The sequence below is a fragment of the Eumetopias jubatus genome, unplaced genomic scaffold, assembly GCF_037043125.1.
Source record: "Eumetopias jubatus isolate StellerSeaLion01/CBP00866 unplaced genomic scaffold, mEumJub1_p1.0 scaffold_1, whole genome shotgun sequence".
NCBI classification, from domain to species: domain Eukaryota; kingdom Metazoa; phylum Chordata; class Mammalia; order Carnivora; family Otariidae; genus Eumetopias; species Eumetopias jubatus.
Window position 1 is genome coordinate 185,415,238 of NW_028274807.1, and position 7,669 is coordinate 185,422,906.

At 41.3% G+C, this 7,669-nt stretch overlaps 1 pseudogene; it reads left to right on the forward strand.

The window, feature by feature from the left end:
• Window positions 1-1,156: 1,156 nt before the first annotated feature.
• Window positions 1,157-2,756, forward strand: LOC114214659 (DNA primase large subunit pseudogene; annotated as a pseudogene).
• Window positions 2,757-7,669: the final 4,913 nt, after the last annotated feature.

Here is a 7,669-nt window from a genome sequence, read left to right on the forward strand (position 1 = left end):
GTTTTCATCTTTCTGGAAGAAAAAGAGACAAAGCAAGAATCAAGGAAAGTTGAAAAACCATAACATTAGTAGAAGCAACAATAGCCACTAGTTAATATCCTAAGAGATTTTGGAAGATACTGTATCCATGGCATGAGAACGAGAGGCTATTAAAAAAAGGAGAATCTCAGGAAGAGAAAGGATGTTTGGAGATTCAGTGATGAAATGAAATGGAAACAGAAGCTGTAACTGAAATTTCATAGGAGGGTATAACCAAAAAGAAAGGAAAGGGCCAGCAGAGAAAAGATGAGAACAGTTGAGGATGATTGCAGGATGCCCAGGATACAAATCACAAAAATTTCAGAGAGCAAAACTAGAGAAAAGAGAGGCAAAGAAAGCGTCAATTAATTAAAAAAAGCACCGGGAAGTGAAGGAGCTGAGTTCTAGAATGAAAGGGACCCATGAATCCCCGTTTGGGTTGAATAACATACCCCCCAAATTTATGTTCATCTGGAACCCTAGGATATGCCCTCATGTGGAAATACAGTCATTAAAGATGTAATTAATTAAGGAGTGCCTGGCTGGCACACCCGGTTGAGCATCCACTCTTGATTTTGTCTCAGGTTGTGATCTCAGTGTTGTGAGATCGAGCCCCGCATCGGGCTCCAGGCTCAGCGCGAGTCTGCTTGAGATCCTCTCTTCCTCTCCCTTTATCCCCCTCCCCCAATAAATAAATAAATCTTAAAAAAAGATGTAATTAGTTAAGCTAAGATACAGTCATACTGGTTTACAGTGGGCCCTAAATCCAGTGACTGGTGTTCTGATAAGAAGGCCACACGGAGACATAGAGGAGACACACAGAGAAGAAGGCCATGTGACCACAGACATAAATTGGGGTGATTAAGTTATAAGCCAAGGAACAGCAAGGATTTCTAGAAGTCACTAGAAGCTAGAAGAGAGGCATGGAACAAATTCTCCCTCAGAGCCTCCAGAAGGGACCAAGCTTGTTGACACATTCATTTCAAACTTCTAACGTCCAGAACTGCGGAGAGGTGAAATTTCTGTTGCTTTAAGCCACCAACTTGCAGTATTTCATCACGGCAGCCCTGGGATACTAATACAAGTCCCCACCCCAAGGCTAAGATCGGACCCATATAAAAGCACATCATCAATATGAACTCTCCCGCTACCTGAGAACAGCGCCTGTTGGTTTGGGTTTTTCGTGTTTTGTGTGGTTGCAGTAACGAGATGCAGTTTTCTGGAGGCAAGCGGAAAAAACTGAGGTTGACAGGTGACCAAAGGAATGTTTGCTACCCTCATAGCCTTCAGTTTTACTTGGAGCCACCTTCTGAAAGCATATCTTTGATCGAGTTTGAAAGCTTGGCTATCGATAGAGTTAAATTGCTAAAAGCAGTTGAAAATCTTGGTGTGAGCTATGTGAAAGGAACTGAGCTATACCAGAGTAAGTTGGAGAATGAGATAAGAAAGCTCAAGTTTTCCTTCAGAGAAAACTTAGAGAATGAGTATGAACCACGAGGAAAAGATCATATTTCTCACTTTATTTTACTCCTTGCTTATTGCCAGTCTGAGGATCTTAGACGCTGGTTCATTCAACAAGAAATGGATCTCCTTTGATTCAGATTCAGTATTTTACCCAAGGACAAAATTCAAAATTTCTTAAAGGATAGCCATTTGCACTTTGAGGCTATAAGTGATGAAGAGAAGAGTGTCCGAGAATCAGAGATTCTTGCTTCCTCACCGAGATTGAGTGGATCTAAGATGGAATTGGAGTTGGAGTCAGTTTATAAGATCCCTTTTGCTGATGCTCTGGATTTGTTCCGAGGAAGGAAAGTCTATTTGGAAGGTGGCTTCGCTTATGTACCACTTAAAGACATTGTGGCAATTGTCCTGAATGAATTCAGAGTGAAACTGTCCAAGGCTTTAGCATTAACAGCCAGGTCCTTGCCTGCTGTGCAGTCCGACGAGAGACTTCAGCCTCTACTTAACCACCTCAGTCATTCTTACACTGGTCAAGATTACAGCACACAGAAGAATGCTGGGAAGATTTCTTTAGACCAGATTAATTCGCTTTCTACCAAATCCTTCCCACCTTGCGTGCGTCCATTACATAAAGCCTTGCGGGAGAATCACCATCTTTGTCATGGAGGACGGATGCAGTATAGCCTCTTCCTGAAGGGCATTGGTTTAACATTGGAGCAGGCATTGCAGTTCTGGAAGCAAGAATTTATCAGAGGAAAGATGGATCCAGACAAGTTTGACAAAGGCTACTCTTACAATATCTGTCATAGCTTTGGAAAGGAAGGCAAGAGGACAGACTATACGCCTTTCAGTTGCATGAAGATTATTCTAACCAATCCACCAAGCCATGGGGATTATCATGGGTGCCCATTCCGTCACAGCGATCCAGAGCTGCTGAAGCAGAAGTGGCAGTCCTACAAGATCTCTCCTGGAGGGATACAGCAGATCTTGGATTTACCTTCACTTCACATTACCAAGTGGCCTGTCAGAAGTACTTCGAGATGATACATAATGTGGATGATTGTGGCTTTTCTTTGAGCCATCCTAATCAATTCTTTTTTGAGAGCCAACGGATTCTAAGCAGTAATAAAGACATCAGGAAGGAATCCATCCAGCCAGAAACTCCTCAACCCAAACCAAGTGTCCAGAAAGCCAAGGATGCGTCATCTGCTCTGGCCTGTCTAAATTCCTCTCTGGAAATGGATATGGAAGGACTAGAGGATGACTTCAGTGAATGATTCTTGGGCACTCAGGAACCCTTTTTCTTCACTAGCTTTCATTCTTTCTTTCAAGATTTTGCCTGTTTCTTTTTTAACCTCTCTGTCTACTCCTTCCACTGCTCCCCAGTTCATCCCCTGGAAAGCAGGCTTGTGAGTAAAAACCTCCACTATATTTTGCTTTGAAAAAAGAGAAAAGGGAAAATTTCTTTTGATATCTAACACTTGAGTGGTGTGATCTGAGTCCTGTTTTAGGAGATTAAACAGCTTTCTAGACTGGTTACACTCCCCTAGAGACAACAGAACTAAATACAACTCTTATTTTAAACCTTATCGCTGTAATTTTTACTCAATCCTTTTCTGGACCATTTTTGTTAATAAATATCAAAATGTGAAAAGAAGCGCACATCATCAATGCAAAGATTGAGGAGTGAGTACAGAAAGGTTCAAGAGGGAAACAAATAAGTCATGTGGAGAGTGTCAGGAGTCAGGATGGTATCAGATCTCTCATCATTAGTAACACTGGAAACTAGAGGCAATGGAGCAACAACAAAATTCTGGGTGAAAATGATTTTCTTTTTCTTTTTTTAAAGATTTATTGATTTATTGGAGAGAGAGAGAGACAGCACAAGTGGGAGGGGCAGGAAGAAGGAGAGAAAATCTCAAGCAGACTCTGCACTGAGTGCAGAGCCCGATGCAGGGCTCCATCCCACGACCCCAAGATCATGACCTGAGCCAAAACCAAGAGCAGGGTGCTTAACTGACTGCGCCACCCAGGTGCCCCTGAAAATGATTTTCTAGCTAAAACTCTACTCAGTTCCTCAAAGAAGAAAGACAGATGACACTCTCATGTTTGCAAGGACTCAAAATACTTACTTTTAGGGCAGCCCTGCCCAGGAAGATTCTGGAGCGTGTTCTCTTATAAACAATTGGGTAAACAACAACAACAAAAGCAAACATGGAATTCAGGAGTATGCACACCAAAATAGCAGAATTGCAAAGGAAAAGACCCAGAACGTCAGCTGAATAGCAGGAGGTCCAGAATGGAGCAGAGTGGGTGGAAAGCTCTAGGATAGAGGTGTTTGAGGGAGAAAAAATTGGAACTAATGCGTTTGAGTAAATGGAAAATATTATTCATCAGAATGTGGCAGGGATGTTGAAGCATTTGGGAAATATTAACAACTTGTACTTAGAGAACTTTTCAACACTGATGGAAAATAGAGATAATACCATGATATAAAACTCAGTATTTTTGACTTTGAGTGACTTAAGAGATTTAACATAATGATTTTTAGGACATGCATTTTTTTCTTACTGTTATTAACAATTAAGAAACTAACCCCACGTGGGATGGGACTTGACACACCAATAGAGACTAGGGCTACCAGATTAACAACAACAAGCGAGCAAGCAAACAAGCAACAAACAAACAAATTAGGATAACCAGTTACATTTATATTTCAGATAAGTACCTTTTACTCTATGTCTCAAATTCTTCATGGGACATACTTACCAAAATATTGTTCATTCTTTATCTGAAACTCACATTTAATTGGGTGTTCTGTATTTTATGTGGCAACCCTCATAGAGGCTCAGTAGATAATTGTTAGACCTCTTTCTTTTCTTAATAACCCATTATGATCTGTCATCCAAGAATTATCAAAACCTGCTTGCGATCTATCTCTATTTTCAAGCTCTCTCAGCTTTGGGGATTAATGAGTTCCATAAGGTGACTAACCACCTACAACTCCAGAAGAATAAGTCTATCTGTGCTGCTCTGTCATAAATCTACCTGGACCTTGATGATGGCTGAATTAATGACTTAGATGCAAAAGCTTAAGGACAAATCCAGGTACGTATCATGGTAAACAAATCTGATAGCATTTATAAAACTTTGGTGGTTGAAGGAAGGATATATGAAATGGAATATCATATCTGAATAAGTCGGTATATACTTGGTAGAGGGTGATGACCTTGTCTAGAGATTGTCAAACATAAAGTTGCTCTTGTCCTCCCTTTGAACTCAGGCTCAACATCTTAATAGTCATGGCTGTCACCAATCAAGCTTTTATCCTATGTCAGTCCATTTTTTTTGTTGTTGTTGTTGTTTTTAGAATTGTTCCCTGGGACCTCTTTCACCTTTAATATAATTGCAGAGTTATTAATTCTTTTTCATTGGCAATTAGCTGGTCAGGATTGGTATGGACAGTTTTCAAATCCTTTCCAGAATTCAACTCTTCAAACAGCCTGGAGAAATCAAAGAAGTCATAAAGTGGTCAGTGGCATGACTCTGTTTTTCAATTATTTCCAGCATGGGAAAGATTCTATCTGAAATGGACTTAGGGGTATTAAATCTCTTGCTTTATAATGTGGTGTTTTCTGGTTATCAAAGAACTTTTCCTGCGACTAGATGTATCCTAGTATAATTACTTCCCTGGCTTATGCAGCTCTTTTCCCTCTTTCTCATTTTTAAAAGGCAGAATCATTTTCTCATCATAATTCCCACCTCTTTGATTTTCCATATCTATCCAAAACGTCAGTAAGCTTCTCTGTCCCAAGACGATTGGCTTCTAAAAGTTTTGTAGCTTCAGCAACGTTGCTCTTTTCATTTTTTTCAGTGTATTCTGTTTTAGCCACTTTATTCATCTTCTGATAGTTCACCCCACACGATAAGATCCAAAATGGTCTGTGTTTGTGTATATGCATGTGTGTATGAGCGTGTGTGTCTTTCTAAAATAGTGAATTTGTCAGAGGAGGACAGAGATACTGGAGTAGGTTGTTGAGTTTTGTTTAAAGATTCTAAAATATTGGGGTACCTGGCTGGTTCAGTGGGTAGAGCATGTGACTCGATCTCGGGGTTGTGAGTTTGAGCCCCACATTGGATGTAGAGGTTACTTAAAAAATAAAATCTTAAAAAAATAAAGATTCTAAAATATTACTTTGGGCAGATCTGACAGATATTTTGAAAAGTGGACAAGCTAGAGAATATAGACACTACAATCGTGTGTGTGTGTGTGTGTATATGTGTGTGTGTGTGTGTGTGTGTGTGTGTGTGTGTTTGTGATTCTCAACTGAAAACAATAATCCCATGGTGGAAAGAGCCATATAGACCCAAGCCTAAATTTTAGCTCGACGATTTTCTATCTATATAATCAACACTAAGTGACTTGAGCTCTTCTAATCCCCAAGTTCCCCAACTGTAAAATCTAAGTAGATTGCACTCAAATGAGATGAGGGTAAAGAGCACATTGTAGCATCTTCCACAAGCTTGCTGCAAAATACAATGCGGCTACTTAGAAGGCACTTCCTGCAAAATACCATATTTCTTTGGTTAACCCCATGCCCACCACCCAAATTTATGGTGTTGACAGAAAGTATCTCAGCCTTAGCCCAGATGCATTGCTTCATGCCTCAGGGCTTGTAGCTAGACAAACATGGCTTAGCATTCAGGAATTCTGAATCCTTTTGTTCTTTCTACCGTACCACATCACCTCATGATTTCAACCATGAGGTTTTTTTTAAAAAAAAAATCATCTGCTTTCTCCAGATTAATTTAAAAAGTCTTCTGATCGTGCTTTCATTTCACCATCTGAGAAGGTTCTACTTTTTGTAAAGTCTGTACTTTTTTGTTAGTTTTTGAGAACTTTTCCATTCTAGAATGCATCTGAGGTCTCTCTGGCCCCACAAAAAAATGGGAAATAGTTACAAACAACATCCAACTTGAAAAGTAATTTAAGAAATGATCCATTCGAGGGGCGCCCGGGTGGCTCAGTCGTTAAGCATCTGCCTTCAGCTCGGGTCATGATCCCGGGATCCTGGGATCGAGCCCCGCATCGGGCTCCCTGCTCGGCGGGAGGCCTGCTTCTCCCTCTCCCACTCCCCCTGCTTGTGTTCCCTCTCTCGCTGTGTCTCTCTCTGTCAAATAAATAAATAAAATCTTTAAAAAAAAAATGATCCATTCGATGCTTAATGTCGATGTGTCTGATACCTGTGGCTTGGAATTGTGAGAACGTTTGTTGCCACCTCCTGAGGGTGATAAGTGGCATCATGAATTAGCCAGGATGGACACAGTGGGCAGTGTGGTTGCGCAGGGAGGGAAGTTAGGTCAGAGTCCGCAGGGCAGTAAGAGGATACTCGGTTGAGTTACAAGGGTTTTATTGCCTGATGCCCTTTGAGAGCTCTCATTAAGATGAAGTCAGGTTTCTCTTCTCTGCTCCTGAGAGATCACATAAACAAGGTTAAGTGCTTCCAGTGTTCAGGTGGGCATTTGCCCAAGGGCTCATCTGCAATTTTCATGTCTCTGACATAGACACAGGCAAATTATGGTAACTCTTCTCAGTTATCATGTACATATTTTACTGTGGATGAATTTAACCTGGTAAGTGAGGAACAAACAATCATGTGTTATGGGTACTTCTTTGTGGGTGAATCCACTAACTGTGGCAGGACCTGTCGGTTTGGGGCTCTTGGGTGGCTCAGTTGTTAAGCATCTGCCTTTGGCTCAGGTCATGATCCCAGGGTCCTGGGATTGAGCCCTGCATCGGGCTCCCTCTCAGCAGGAAGCCTGCTTCTCCCTCTCTCTCTGCTGCTCCCCCTGCTTGTGTTCCCTCTCTCACCGTGTCTCTCTCTGTCAGATAAATAAATAAAATCTTAAAAACAACAACAACAAACTATCGGTTTGCCTAAGAAAGACATTAGACGTTTCTTCTTTCTAAAAACAGAGCCCAGATTTTATTTGGGCAGTAATGTGTCTAGGTCTGGGAGTGAATCATGTTTGGTTGATGCTATGCCCTTGCCACCTACCCTTGTATTAATAGCCGTTGACACAGCTCTAGACAATGAGGTATAAATGCAAGTCAGCTGGGGCATCTTGGGAAGCCGAGCTGGTGGTCCCTCCTCCCTTCCTGAACTGTGTCCATGAGGCCAGAAGCTAC